The 16114-nt window shown below is 36.4% G+C and overlaps 1 long non-coding RNA gene and 3 pseudogenes across 1 annotated transcript; 3 read left to right on the top strand and 1 right to left on the bottom strand.

Annotated features, from left to right (window-relative positions):
• Positions 1-2116: 2116 nt before the first annotated feature.
• Positions 2117-3104, top strand: LOC120208776. The gene is made up of 3 exons (XR_005524341.1): positions 2117-2332; positions 2624-2728; positions 3021-3104. It is a non-coding gene; the product is annotated as an uncharacterized LOC120208776 (long non-coding RNA).
• Positions 3105-7732, top strand: LOC120208778 (annotated as a pseudogene).
• Positions 7733-8170: 438 nt separating this feature from the next.
• Positions 8171-9149, top strand: LOC120208777 (annotated as a pseudogene).
• A 1699-nt stretch (positions 9150-10848) lies between these two features.
• On the bottom strand, positions 10849-13663 carry LOC120208775 (annotated as a pseudogene).
• Positions 13664-16114: the final 2451 nt, after the last annotated feature.

Here is a 16114-nt window from a genome sequence, read left to right as displayed (position 1 = left end):
CCTTGACCAGGGTGTTATTGCCAGAACCAGCCATTGGAATTCATCAATTAAAGGCTGAACAGGCCTCACATACCAGCAAATCATATCTATCAGATAGTTACTGGTACAAATAAATGAGTTTCTAGCATTTCCTATGAATGCTTCATAACACTACTGTTTCTTAGTTTTTCCTTCATCATTTGGTACCTAAGGTTAAAAAGTAACGGGTCAGTATGTATTTGCTATAACTAAAAGTATATCTTGACCAGGGGTTATTGCTAGAACCAGCCATTGGAATTCATCAATTAAAGGCTGAACAGGCCTCACATACCAGCAAACCATATCTATCAGATAGTTACTGGTACAAATAAATGAGTTTCTAGCATTTCTATATGAATGCTTCATAACACTACTGTTTCTTAGTTTTTCCTTCATCATTTTTTTTGGTAATTTGCAATTTCTAATTAAAAGAACATTAGGTATGTTTAAGAACTAGAATGCTAGAATTTAACCATTAGGCCTAATACAAACAGGTATTAATACTTGCAGCTGCTTAGAGCCAACTGTTAGTCCTTTTATCAGTTAAGAGCTCCTCATAAATCTAAAACTGAGAGTAACCAACATGAATTTCAGAACTAAAATCAAATATAATGCTCCAAATATATCAACAAAGTCGGTTGACGTATAAGCATGCATAACAGCAAACTACTTCTGTGCAAATCAAAGATTACTGCTAAGCTGAAAGAATACCTCAGGATGAGCCTTGCTGTAGTCCACAAGACGATCTCGAAAAACCTTCCTTAACTTCAGATTCTTATTCTCAGATTTTGAGTTGTCCCCAAAGTCAATCGCATCCAGAATGATGCTTACGTGGAGATCCGGTTTCATACAACTAGACATTTCATCAAACAAAAGAATTCTCTTTATCTCAATAGCCTCGGGTAAAATATGCTTCAATTGAGCCAAGTGACTGTATAAAACCCTCCTATAACCACATCAAACCCAAAAATAAAATTCTCAATATAAATAAACCAAACAGAACTTAACAAATCTATTAACCAGCACTAACTGAGATGATTAAGGTGAAATTACCTATCAGTTAAACACTCTTTTGGGGCTGATATTTGTAAAAGTAGCATTGGCCCCTTCGATCTTAGCAGCCGGATTGCAGAATCTAAGCTATTGTAAAACTCACACAATATCTCGTACCTGTTCCAAAAACTTTCAATCAATAACATTATTAAAAAAAGAAACTAGGGTGAGGGTCTCAACCGGACCTACTTTTCAGGGAGTTTATCGGGACGACCACCGGAGGCCTTGGGTGGAGGAGATTCGGTGGGCCAGGATAAGATCTGCTTTCGGGCCGACTTGATCTGGACTGTAGAAGCTTTGGATCGAGTCTGAGCCACTTGCCGGACCTCCTTAATGGAGAGGGCGACCCCACGGTTACGAGCACGGTTGGGGAGCTGGGAAGAGTGCTTTTTCTGGGGTTTTGGTAACCGGCGATTTCGAGGTTAGGCTCCGCGAAGTCTTGGATTTCAAAGGGGTTGCTTTGAGAGAATCTGAGGAGCTCATAGGTAAAAATTTACAGAGCAGACAGACAATAGACATCAAAAAGAAAATGGAGGTGACTTTACGGTGGAGGAAGTAAGGGTGTGAGTATATAAGAAAGATGGGTTTTTTTTTTTCTGGCGGGAAGGAACAGCTATCTATACTTGACACGTGTATTCCCGCCAATTTGGTACGTTACCTCCCGCGGATTCTTTGAAGTCTTGTTTGGAGATTACCGTAAACGGTTATATTTTGGAGATTACAGGGAGAAATCAGACCCAAAATGAACTTGTCGATGGCCCAACAAATTAAAAAGAGTTCCCAATTTCTCGGAATGGCCCATTGGGTTTAAACTAAACTAAAACATGTTGGAGGCCAGGACTGTTATTTTTGTGTTCATTGTAACAAGAAAACAAAGACAGAAAGTTCTCCCTTTTGCCTTCGGCTGCTCAGACCGAAACAACAAGAGGTATTACTCGCCTTGACGTCTCCTTCATTCATTTTTAATTTTTAATTGTCACAGAGGAGGAGAAGGAGAGGAAGAAGCCCAAATAAACCCATTTCTTTAATTCTTAATTGATTAACTTTATGGTTTTAAAAACGATTCACTAAAAGATTGAATCTTTTGTTTCTTATTTTCTTCCACGCAACAAACCCCTCTCCTCCCTTCCTTTTCTTTCTTGGAGTTCTCCTTGTACCGGTCAACCCTCTGCTGTATTGATTTTTTGTGGAATAATCCTTAGTGGGTGTTGGCCTCTTTTGTTCTTTTGGTGTTATGGAGCTGCTCGTTGGTGCGTCGGAGGTGAATTCCTATACTTTTTGTCATTTATTTTCATGAACGGATAATCTTGGCGTGATATTTTGTTTTGCCACTTTCTTTTTATTCTGCAGAATTTATTTTGTTTCTTATTTGACTTAAAATTCGCCAAGATTTATTCTTTCTTAGCATGTATAGAATTATTTGCAAAGAATAAGAACCAATTCATCTGCTAAAATTTATCTCAGTTTGGTGTTTTCATTCCATATATTATTCACTTATGTTTTATGGTTAGTCTATAATGTTGTGCATTTGGTGGCTACTATTTGTGTTCAGGATCGCAATTAAGTTTCCTTGATCAAATTGCTGCATCTTGTTGCTTGTTGCCAGCTGGTTCTTCTAAGGAAAGATTGTGGCTTTTCTCCAACTTATGATTTGCAGGTATTTGAACTCAGTTAGTTTTGTAAGGATTAGTAAAAATCTTTGGTAATGATTGGTTTCTTTCATTTCTTGTTCTATTTGTTGTTTCAATAGTTGAGTTTTATATTATAATGATCTCCACTAAGTTTTGTGTACTTCATAATGTTGTTTAGACCCTTCATTGTTCTGATTTATATATTATAAGGGATTAACTTTCAGTTTTTCTTCTGTTTACCTCCGCTTTCAGTGCATGTGAATGTTTTCATACATACCATGCAAAAATGAATTTATCTGATTTTCTTCTTTTTGGCAGAATTTTGCAATAAGCATTTGGGTTTTTGGGATGGACCGGTTGTTTTTCCCTGCCATCAAGATTTATAAATGATGTTCCGTGGGCAAAGACTGCAATTCTATTGGCATATTCAAGTGGAAATGGGGCGGTGAATCCTCTTTGACAACAGGCTTACTAGGTGATGTGGCTCCTGAAATTGAGTTATCTGGATATGGAAGAGTACCACCAAGTCCTGGTAGTGAGAGCCCTTCAGGGCTTCTTAATGGCGAGACTCTGAATGTGGAACCGATTGCTGACTTGGACTTGTTCTTTGAACGGCTCTATAGCTACTATTGCGAGAAAGGCCTTTGGTGCATTATTATAAAATGGATAGTTGAACTTCTTAGCCTAGGTTTTACCATATGTTTCTCTGGGTTTTTCTTATTGTTTGTCGATTGGAATGGTCTCCAAAATGCAAAGTGTGGTATGGATGCATTTGAATCTGGAAGTAAGCAATGTGATCTTTCTAAGGAAGCTCTTCACCATCACCCATTAACCCCTTTAACACTTTCAAAAGCAATTATAGCTGGATATTTGGGGCTATTTTCCATCTACTGGTTATTCTGTTTTTTGAGGTTTTTTGCACAATTAAAGGATACTCTTGGAATACGTCATTTCTACTATAATAGGTAAGTTTATATTTGATAAGTTACAAGATACACTGGAAGCTTTAATTTTGCACCACATTAGCAGCTTCTTATAAATGATTAATGACTAATTATATTTTTGAAATTATATTTTGCAGTCTCCGTGTTACTGACAATGAAATTCAAACCATGCCTTGGGCAACGCTTGAAAGGGTTGTCCGATTACAAATCTCACAGCAACTCTGTGTAGTCAAGGATCTTTCTGCTCATGATGTGGTTATGCGCTTGATGCGGAAGGAGAACTACTTGATTGGAATGCTTAATAAAGGAGTTCTTGCCTTTCCTCTCTCAACCTGGGTTCCAGGTGCTGGTCCAACTTTCAAACTTGGCCCTGATGGAATGCAGCATCATTAATACTAACAAAGACCTTGAATGGACCTTAAATTGGTGTATACTGCAAAGCATGTTTGACCGGTATGTCTAATTTTCAATGAGCATTTTGATTTTCTGCTTTATGTATGTACTTCCTCTTGCATTTGTTCCAACATGTATATTTAGCAAAGTAATCTACGGAAGTGTCATGAATTCCTACCATCATACTAATAAAACTACTTATTTCTTCATTTTTTTTTCATTTTGTAAAATTCATGTTCTAGAATATTACACAATCCTTTCTTTGCAAAGAGGCATACTAAAATGCAGTTTTTGTGTTGGGAGGGGCTTTTTTGGATAACTCTGCGTAAATGATCCATGTGTAGCTTTGCCATTTTTGTGGTAAAGGAATGATGTACTTTTTCTTTGTATCATACTGTTCATGTTTTCCACACGTAATGCTGGGTTTTAATGGTTGATATCGTTTCATAAGTAGCTAGAAGGAGTTGATCATATAATTTTTCTTTGGCAAGAAACAAATTTATGAAGTACTTAAAAGTTAAAAATATTATGCTGAAATTAACACTGGTTAGTTTTCCTTTTTTGAAGAAAAGAAAAACTACTAAACTTTTGGGGTTATAACCAACTTCTTTTGGGAATGCATTTCTTTTTTTTACAGAAATTTCTGTATTAGAGGGGACTTCATTTCTAATCCTAGAACATTGAAGAAGAGGCTCATGGTTGTCGGGCTTGCTATGCTTCTTCTCTCCCCGTTCCTTGTTATATTCATGATGGTTTATCTCTTCTTAAGACATGCTGAACAATTCTATAATCACCCAAGCACAGCTTCATCCCGGAGATGGTCAAATTTGGCAAAGTGGATGTTTAGGGAATTCAATGAGGTACCATCATCCCCTTTTCTAAGGATTGATCCACTACCTAACCTCACAAGTTTGCTATTACGAACTAGGACTCTCGAGTGTTAGTCATTTGTTTGAAGTTACATTCTTATGTTTTTGTGAATGTTTTAATTTTTACAAATCCAATATATATGAATATATATATATATATAAAGAATAATTATTTGGAACCTACTGTGAAAATGGATGACAACAATTTTTTCTTCAGTTGGATATTTTACACTTCTAGATTTTCTTGTTTTCACATACTGTAATGCTGTATTTTTGCATATGCTGTTGTCTTTAACTTACAGGTTGACCATTTATTCAAGCATCGGATTAATAGCAGTGTAATGCATGCGTCTGAGTACCTAAAGCAATTCCCCTCACCAATTATTTCTATCATTGCAAAGTTTATCTCATTTGTATCTGGTGGCTTTGCTGCTGTCTTGATCATCATTGCCTTTTTGGAAGAATCTTTGTTAGAGGGCCATGTAAGTTTTTGAACTTCCATCTTTTCAGAGTCTTCTATTTAAATCTGTATTTCATTTCAGTATTTATTTTTTATTTTGTTTGAATGTATAGATATTTGGTCGGAACTTGTTTTGGTATGCAGCTGTTTTTGGAACTATAACAGCTATTAGCCGGGCTGCTGTTACAGATGAACTTTTGGTCCTTGATCCAGAAGGAGCAATGTCTGTGGCGGTGCAACATACACATTATATGCCAATGAGATGGCGTGGTAAAGAAAATACTGAAACAGTCCGAATAGAGTTTGAAACTCTGTTTCAGGTAATCCAGCTTGGTTCCTATCTTTGTATTACCAGTAATCTAGGAGTTGCATGCTTGTTCAATTGTAAAAATCTTGGAATATAAGATGTTTTAACTTCCATATAGCCATATGAATAGTTTGCATTTCTCATTACTTTCCTAGGTGTTTTGAAGCTCAGTTTAAATGATGTGTTCCCTAGGTTTATTTTGCATCTCCAAGAAGTCTCAAGGATTTTTATGTAACAAAATAGCTTTTGTTCTTGTCTCTTTACTTCATACTTTTTGAATTATTTTTACTCCACGTATTTTTTTTTAATGTTGTGATGCAGTATACTGGAATGATGTTGCTGGAGGAGATGGCCTCAATTTTCCTCACTCCATTCTTGCTTCTAGTTGTTGTGCCAAAGGTTTTTTTTCTTTTTCTTTTTTCCTGACATTATTTTTATTGTTGTCTTATTCCTGGCATCTTAATTTTTGAACTAAAATGTTGTTTGTTTATTCTGCAGCGGGTGGATGATATCTTGCAGTTCATTGCTGATTTTACAGTGGATGTTGAAGGGGTTGGTCACGTTTGCAGGTAGAGATTTTTGGTACCAGTTCTTTCTTATCTCATTCATGTCCAGGTAAATCGAGATAATGTGTCTAATTACTATTCCTCTCCTTGTTTGCAGTTTTAGTGTCTTTGATTTCCAGAAACATGGCAATAGTAATTATGGCTCTCCACACAATGCACCTCGTCAACAGAGGAGCTCCCAGGGGAAAATGGAGAAATCATTCTTGAGGTATGGTTAGGTTAAACAAATTTCTATTATTGCTCTGTCCTACACCTGCACATATCATTCTTGCTCTTCGGTGAAATAAGTTTTGTAAATCCAAGATTACCTTAATTCAGTCACGTTCATCAATTTTTTTTTCCAATTTCCATAGCTATTTAGAATTTCCCCTCCAAGTATTCTCTGTGATAAAACTGACAGCAGGCTTTGAATATACTAATGTTTTGTAAGAAATGCTCTACAACTTACTATTATTTCTTGGTTGATTGCTTCAAATGCCTTCGTATTCTTTGTAATTATTTCCCCCAAATCTTTCATTAGTTATTTTCCATTATTTTAAAGTTCAGTTTTGTGATTATTCATCGTTATTCTCCAGTTTATATTGTTGCATCGAATCTCCTCTAATGTCTTTCATCTTTAATTTTATTGCAATTGCAGTTTCCAGAGTAGCTACCCTTCATGGGAACCAGATGCTCAGGGTAAACAGTTTCTGTTAAATATTAGAACTTTCAGGGAGCAAATGTTGCCAGTGCAAGGAGCTAGACATGCTTATTCTTCAGATAGACATTGGCGAGGTAGCCCTCTGAGAGCTTACGGAGATAGAAACGGCCTTCTATCAATGCAACACTACAGAATATTCAGGGCACGGGCTACAATCTGGGTTCTTTATGGCTACTTGAGGCTGATCAAAGAATCACCCATATCTTCTAGATTTGTATTATACCTCTCGAGCTCACTATGTGCCAAGTTATGGAAGAGACACTTCAACAAGGCCATTAGAACCAGCTGAGGAACAGCATGATGATTATTGGGTGCCGATCAACACAACACATAACGAAGCAAGAGATGAAGAATACCGGCCACATCTCTTTGATGATGGGTCACGGTCATATCTTGAAGCTTCGACGTCAGCTCCTTTCTTCCATGAGAGTGTACTTCAGCATCACGATACAAATGAAACGATGCAACATACACGGAGCTGTTGGTGGCTTAGAACTGATCCACACGGTGTAGAACCCCAAACAAGTTTCCTTGAGCCTCCAGATTTCAACCGCTATCCTTCAAACCATCCTTACGATAACAATTCAGAGAGAGGTGTAGAAGAGCATGATCAATTCCTCGATTGGAGAGATTCTCAGGGTTATCCGGACAACTTACTTGGACGATCTTGAAGCCGGAGAGGATGTAAAACTTCATTTTGATGATATTTACAGTGGACCTCCTGAAACCCCCACTGTAAATTTAAGGCCCCCGAGTATCAATTGATCTGTAAGGCACATAGCTTTTTGTGTGGTACTTCTGATGAATGAAATGTAAATGGGGGTTTCCAGTGCTCAACTAGGTTTTAAGTCGATGGAAGAAACTCTGTATTCTTTGTTGTATATAGATTCATGATGATAAGGCTGGTTCTTGAAAGGCCTCATCTCAAGATTTAGGAACATGCTAAGATGATTCACTATTAGCTTTGTGATGTGTGTATAAAACTAACAATTACAAGTCATTGATCATTTTAAAATTTCATTCAATTTCCATGTGATTTCTTATTGATCCAGCTTAATTAACTAACGTTGACAAGTTTAGTAGAGCTCTAATTATGAAACGACGGCGTTTCTGTATTTATAATTTTTCGTAATTTGATTATATTTTCTCACATCATGTTTCATATTCCCCCAGTCTCTTTCCTACTCAATCACTTCAATTCTTTCTCAAGTTCCTTTTATGTGATATTCATCTTTCAAGTACATATTTTGCTTATGGCACCAGGCCACAACCTGGGATTTCAATCTCTTTCACTCATAAGAGATCAGCCTCCCTTGCCTGCTTCAGACCCTGCATTTCCAGTACTAGCCATTGTTGTGCTAAGCATATGTGTACAACTTTCTTGCTGGCCGCGTATTTTGTTTTTGTGAGCAAATGTTGCATGACTGGTACCAACTTAACCTGCTAAGTCGAATATCTTTGTTTCGACCGAGACAGGAGGAGGATACGTTCATTGCTTTCTCTCCGATGATGTGGAATCATGGCCTCGATGAATCAGCCATTCGAGAGATACCGGCTTTTCAGTTCAAAAGAAGGCAACGAGATAAGCATGTATGGTGTGTGGTTTGTCTGAATGAGGTTTCAAGAGCATGACACGCTTAGAGTTCTTCCCAAATGCAGCCATGCTTTTCACTTGGATTGCATCGATATATGGCTCCAAAGCAACACGAATTGTCCCCTATGCAGAACGAGCATTTCGAGCAGTTTGCAGTATCCCATCAATCATATCATTGCCCTAGCTCTTCACCTCAAGATCCACAGCCATACAGTACCGACAGCTTGATCGGCGGACGATGACTTTTAGTGAGAACTCGAGATGGAGATGCCCTATTGCCATATAGACAACAAGAAAGGGACAGTTTGAGAGAATCGTCGTCGCGGTTGCAGCTTAGGGGTCAATCACCAAGAAAGCTGGAGCAGAAGCATAGAACTTAAATCAAGAAAACAGCATCAGCACCATCTCTCAATTATGGGAGACGAATGCATTGACGTCAGACAAAAGATATAACTTCTCAATCCACCTATCAGGAGATCTTTCTCGTTAGATTCTGCCGTCGACCGACTTCACCTATTGGTTCAAGCCATAGTTCAACAAACAGACATCCTGGAGGGAGTAATACCACGGAAGAATGCAGTACTAGAGCTCGGACATCTTTATTTCCATTTTAAATGGCCGGAGACCCAGAAACGTGGTACTTCCTGCCTGATTTTGATTTGTAATTAGCGATTGCTTAACGTTAGCTTTTTGTTGTTTGCTTTCTTTAAGATGGAATTTCTTATTGAGGGAATGAGGAAAGCAAAAATGTTGAGTGACTTCTTAGTGATATTTTACATAGTGAGAAAAATGCGGCATGGTGTGTGGAAATCATTGCTTAGGCACTTTGTGGGGATCAGATTGATTTCATTCCATTTTTTGAGGGCTCGCCTCTTTATAACGATAATGATTGCAAATATGACAATCTAGCTTTGAGTTGTTGAGAAAGACAGAGGGATAGAGAAGGGGCATTTTTAATGGAGTCCAGAGAGAGGACCCAGTATTGAGTACACTATAATTCTACCATGTTACACAAATGAAGCCAACTTCTTTTGTCTTGTAGTATCATTTGCTGGACGAATGATTTTGTTCAGTTCTAACTAATCGTTTGACTCGTTACTAACATTGCTCGACTCTTACCTTTTCTTCAAGTATTCATGTTTGACATTTTATCTAATGCTTATTTAGACTTGTCCCTCTTCAAACCTATACTCGAGTTGTATCTCATAACCCGAACTTGTATAACATAACCATGATGACATATAAGAATATAAATGAACAGAACACTCATAAACTGTTTGTATAATATTGTTTATTCATTTATTAAACTAAACAAGTGAGTATAAACAAAATTTTTATAATTATTTACTAAACTAACGAACACAACAAAATATTCAACTCGTTCATGTTCACGAACAAGATCATTTGAAAGCTCATTTATAAGCTCGTCTTTCAATTCTTTTTTCCCCTTTTTTATTGTTTTAAATATTAATAAAGATAAAGGCTAAATTGAACACAATGTGAGCTTTAAAGTTAAAATGTGAAACCTAATGAGCTTAAGGATAAATAACGTAATTTCACAAATTTTTCTACACATATAAACGAATACATTGATAACACAAAATGAATATGTCGGCGAAATATATAACGAACATGTTCGTGAATATTAAACAAATATACTCACGAATGTTAAACGAACATGTTCACAAACACTTGGCGAAACATATAACGAACATGTTCGTAAACAATAAACAAATATGCTCACGAATGTTAAACGAATAAGTTCACAAACACTAAACGAATCAAACACGAACACCTTATTTGGTTGGTTTTCTTTGCACTGTTTGAAAGAGAGCGAGAGGGCCTTATCTTGCAGGTGACGACGATGTCGTGTTGGCGGCGGAGAAAGACTCGGCATTCAGGCGAGCCACCCGGTTGTGTGGTACGTAGCGGGTTTAGTACGCCCCGCCAAAACGGCTCCAAAACAAACAAAGAGGTGCGTGCAAAATAAACAAACACAGCCATAACATTTTTTGTTCAGCCAGTTTTCATTTACACCCCTAATGACATAGCAAGGCTCACAGCCTGGGAACATATTACAATGTTGCTTTGAACTCAATAACGTAAAATCAAGGATGGGAAAGCTTTAATGAGCAATGATGGTACTAAAACTATTTTTCAAACAATCTCACTGACAAAGGAAACAAAAAGCTTACTCCATGAAAGAGGAAAACTTGCAGCTTAGAATGTGTTCCTAGCTATTTCAATGACAAAGTCAAGACCAAAGCGACACTGCACTAACATGTTGATCACATAGCTTAATAATACTATAGTCTACCGTATTAAACTGCCTGAATTCTGGTTAAGAGGAACATTGGGTTGCAAATTTCTTGAAGCAAGACTATGTTGAGGCAAGGCAAGGGCTTTGTAGAAGCAGGTTAGTTGATTTACCACGGGCCTTTATCTTTAACTCTTCAAGACTTCTTGTGCTTCTCTGAGTTCCACTTCAGCAGTTGCTCCATGACCTTCCCAGGCATCGATAACCGCTGCTGGAATTCAATTGCAAGGGATAGCTGCACCATCCGAAAATTAAATTCCAGATCCAATTTTAACAACTCAAAGCCAATTCACATTGTAAGGCAGATTCGTTTCAGTTGATATTTCCACAAGAATGTTTACTGGCAGGCAAACAATATGCTAATACATCTACATGTGTCATTCTAGACTCTTACGTACTAGACAAGAATAAGAGCAACATTTATGGATGTTTTGTATGGCATACAATAGAATCCAGATACATCTATCAAAGAGGAAATATTTCTGAAGCTAGAAGAATTAAGAACAGCTTAATGAATGTATATGACCATAGAATATCCTGTCATTTTATTACAGTTTGACCCTTGAAATTTAACCTTTAGACCTCTTTCATATCTATTTGCCCCTTAAAATTCCATTTCATTCCCTTTCTAGTATAGATGAGAGCTTATTTCACTTCAGCTCTGCCCAGGCTACTCCCATGTCATGGTACTCCTGAATGTGACCCCAAATAATTTCCATTTATTTACCTTTGAACTCCTTTTATCCATTACTTTTAATTCATATAACAATAAAATGTGATTGACCATTAGAAAACAATATTTCAACAAGATAGAAGCTCAAGTGTTTCAGTAAAATGCAATCCTCATATTGTTTCTCAGTTAACAATCAAGTATAAGGTAATCGTTTTTTTGATGCAAGAAGTTTAGGTAAATATGGCTGTTCAGGGGACTTATCTCACCTCCCCGAAGATGAAGGCTTCAGAGTTCAGGTAAGGACATAATCAGACATAGCAAGAATTCACCGCATTACTAGTGTAATAGTGACATGCACCGAAAATAAAAGAAAAGGCCAAGCAAAACATCTTACCTTCCCATTGCACTATAAGCCTTGGAAAGATTCTGGCAAGCTTCTATAGAATCCACATGATGAGGACCCAGTGAGACATCCATGATGTCTTTTGCAACCGCAAACTCTGTGCTGCTGACTGAGGTCTATCTAACTCTAAGTATGCTGCCCCTAAATTGTTGTAATATACCCGACACCAAATGCTTGGAACCAAAGCTCTCTTTCATTATCTCTGCTGCACTCTCCAAGTATGGAATTGCCTGTGGCACATCACCTGTCAAAAGGAGTACCACCCTATTCTAGCCGAAACACTTCCCTCAGAGTGCTGCTCCTGAGGTTGCTTTGCTAGCAAAGCCAATGCTCTCTTAACAACGAAATTGCAGTCTCAAACTCATTCATACTCTCATATTGCATTGATATCTCTGAGTATGCCTCGGCAACTTCAATTGGGGAAACCGTCTCTTTCTTGTCAAGAATTCCACAAGCAATCTCCAACACCTCTTTGAATCAGCAAATTTTTCCTGACTGCACAGAGCTTTCCCCATCGAATAAACACCAGAGCTCGATTCTCACTATCTTTGTCTGTCTTCTGAGCTATGCCTTTCAAAGTATTAACAGCTTCATCATACTTCCCCATGCGATCTGCATATTTGCGGCATCAATTTCTGCACGAAGCAAATCTGTACTAAGGCCCCAGTTCTTCAAACCTTCTGTGACAACTCATTCTGCTCCAATGCCTTTGCATGCTCCTCCATACCAGTATATATACACCAAGAATCCTCCTATCATGAGCAACCTCCACCGAATATGCCCAACTCCTTTATATGATCTCCAGTGCCTTCGAACCAAAAGGCAAGGCCTCTTCAAATTTAGAACCGAAACATAAGCTTCAGCCAAATCCCTATAAGCCACCCCAATTCCTTACTGTCCTTCTCCAAAGTCATCTCCTTAATTTCCAAAGCCTTCTTAAGGTTCTCAAGAGCCTCCTCTCTCCTCCCCATAGCTGTCTTCACATTCCCCAATTCAAGCTGCACAGCATGCAGCACCGGCCTGATATCCTCGACGTTAGCAGCCTTCTCTTCCTCTAATCTACCAAGCAACCTATTAGCCCTATTTAGATAGCCTAAACTATCACTAAACCTTTTTAGAGTATAATTAACAGAACCCATCAATTGTAAAGCCTGGCAACGAGTAAGGAAGGTTACCATCTTGGTCCAATGCTCTCAATGCTTTTTCAGCAAAAGATAGAGCCTTTTCAGGATCTTCACCTTCTTGGTCAAGTTTGAGTCCAACTTTGAGTGAAGCTAAACCCAGATCTCTCTCTTCAAAACAAGCTTCCATATCTTTAAATGCTTTGAGCATTTCTTCAGAAGTGTTGGCAGACTCAAAAGCTTCCTCAAGATCAGATTTTTCTCTCAGTTTTCTCTGCCTAGAAGACAATTGCGTTGGTTTTTCAGCAAGTCTACAGATATTACGAAATGGGTTTGTATGGAATTGAATGGTTTTAAGGATAGAGACGTGGGTTTTGGCACAGGATTGGATACGACGATCTATTGAGTGAAGTGGTGAAGCAGAAGAAGACGATGATGGAGAATTAACAGAAATATAATCTCTGCTGAGGAGAGAGGAAATTCCCCTGAATCTTTGACGATTGAAATTTGAAATAAGTGAACGTGAAGCCTTTTCCATGGTGAAATGGAGAAGTTTTGAGGGATTTTGGTCGCTTTGGGGCTAAAGTTCTTCGCTTTCCGATAAACCCTTGCAAAACCCTTCTTAATGTGTCTTTCTTTGTTGGATAAAATGTGCATATAGTCCCTTTCGAATAGAGAGATTTTCTTGAGTCCTCTAACTTAAAAAAGTAATAAAGTAATCCATTTTCATGAAAATTTTGTTAATAAAATTTTAGGGTAAGCTCGTATTTAGTCACCCCAACTATTTCTATAGTTCTATTTTGGTCATCCAACTAATTTTTTAAAATCATACCTAAAGTTACATTTTGATTCTGTTTTCGTTTTGGTCACAGTCTTTAAAAAGTTAACGTGACATGGACGAATCACCTTAAGATAATATCAAGTTATTATTGAAAAAGTTAATAAAATTACCGCATCTTTAACATTAGATGTGATTTTAGAAAAATATAATAGAGTAACCAAAACAAAACAACAAAAATAAATTAGGTAACTAAATAAGTACTTTATCCTAAAATTTATCTACTAATTTAACCCTCAAATTTTATACTTTATCATAATTTGCTTCTAATTTTGAAAATTAACCCTTAATATTTAAATATGATATCAATTTAATCATGATTCTAACACGTTTTCTGTTTTATCTCCTTTCCATTCACTTTTGCACCATTTATCTTTCGTATCGAAATTTGTCATCGTCACCGTCGTCGCAGCAACAATCATGTATGATGATTTAGAATCAAATAATATATGTACATATTCTTCTCGTTAATGACAGAAACAAATAACTTAAGGGCTTAGCTATAAGCTCTGTTTTGAAAACTAGACCGGACCGGCTGTTTTAACAGGGAACCGTTATTTAGTCCGGTTCAATCTAAACCGGTTGAACCGCTATTAGTGAACCGACCAGAACCGCTGAACTGTTCGAACCGGACTGGCTGAAAACCAGAAAAACCGGGATTTTTATTTTTTTTAAAAAAAAATTAAACCAAACAACGTCGCTTGTTAAAAGAGCCAAGTCGAACTCGAGTATTGCTGAGCTCGACTCGAACTTGAAAACTTTAAAAGTAAGCTCAATTCAACTCAAACTCACAAGCTAAAAATTCAGTTCAACTCAAACTCGAAATATAATATTGAAACTTGAACTCAAAAAGGCTTGAACTCAAAAAAAAATTAAAAGCTCGATTGAAGCCTAAAATTCGAGCTTGATTGAAGTGAAAGAATAGTTCACTCAATGCTCACCAAAAGGCTCCATGATTTTGAATGTCAAATTACCTCTATTATTTATAGAAGTTAGTTGTAATGCGCTTCTATATTTCTTAGCAATGTGAGATTGTTTTGTTCTCATATTTTTACTCTTTAGACTTTTGGGATGCTCTTCTATGTTTCTTAGCCATGTGAGATTGTTTAAAAAAAATTAAACCAAACAATATCATTTTGTTATGATTTTTTAACTAAAATTTTATTTTTTAATTATAGTTATATAATTATATTTATTATTTAATATGTTTTACCTTAAATATTATGTTGTAGTTAATTTGAATCATTTTGTTTCACTTGATTTTATGGTTTTTAACTATATATGTTATGACTTGCTTTGAATATGACTTGTGATATAAAAAATTATTTTTTATTAAATATTTTTGGTATTTTTATTTAATTTTTTAAATAATTATGACGTCGTTCGATTCTTCCGACCGATCGAACCGGTTCAACTGATTGAACCAATAAACCGATAACATGACCGGTTCACTAACCAGTCCGATTCTGAAAACTATGGCTACAAGTTAATTTAATACATCTTTAAAGACGAGATTGAAAAGGAAAAGATTCTGAATGATAAAAAAAACACGAACCACAAGATGAAAAATAATGAAAAACACCCTTTGATTGTACACGTGCAAAGAGATTGCTTATCGAAGTAGAAATTTAACATATTGAACAAAAGAGTCGTATCAGAAATTTAACAACACGCTTTAGATTCGTTCCCTAGATTGGTTTTAGGGGAAAATGTTTTCATGCCATGTCGTTTTTCGATAACTTTTGATTAGATCCTTAATTCGTTTAATAATTGTCAACTTATAACCTGGATTTCATATTTTAAGCCTTGGACTCCTAATATATTTCACTTCAGTCCTAATTTGATAGCATAATAAAATTGTCGCCTTTATGTTTATGGTCGATTTTGATTTTATCCTAATTTAGTTTTTAAATAATAATTTAGTCACAAGTCTTTAATTATTTTTAATTCAGTCCGTGAGAATGTGTATTGCATGTCTATTTATTTATACTTTTTATTTATTCTTAGTATCTGATTTAATATAAACATTATTATTGGGATTACTAGCTCTGTCTTTAAAACTATTTATTATTTTTTTAAAAAGCGAAACAACATTCTATCTTTTAAAGTGTAAATTTTTTGACACAATGATATATTTAATTTTCTTCGCACGTAGTCGATTTACAGACTCTAATTTTATTTTGTTTAAATATAGACCTTCAGAATTATCATTTTCAAATAAAATTAT

The sequence above is a fragment of the Hibiscus syriacus genome, unplaced genomic scaffold (assembly GCF_006381635.1).
Source record: "Hibiscus syriacus cultivar Baekdansim isolate YM2019G1 unplaced genomic scaffold, ASM638163v2 tig00017575_pilon, whole genome shotgun sequence".
Taxonomy (NCBI): Eukaryota; Viridiplantae; Streptophyta; class Magnoliopsida; order Malvales; family Malvaceae; genus Hibiscus; species Hibiscus syriacus.
Note: the sequence above shows the minus strand (reverse complement) of the source record. Positions and strands in the feature narration are given on the sequence as shown.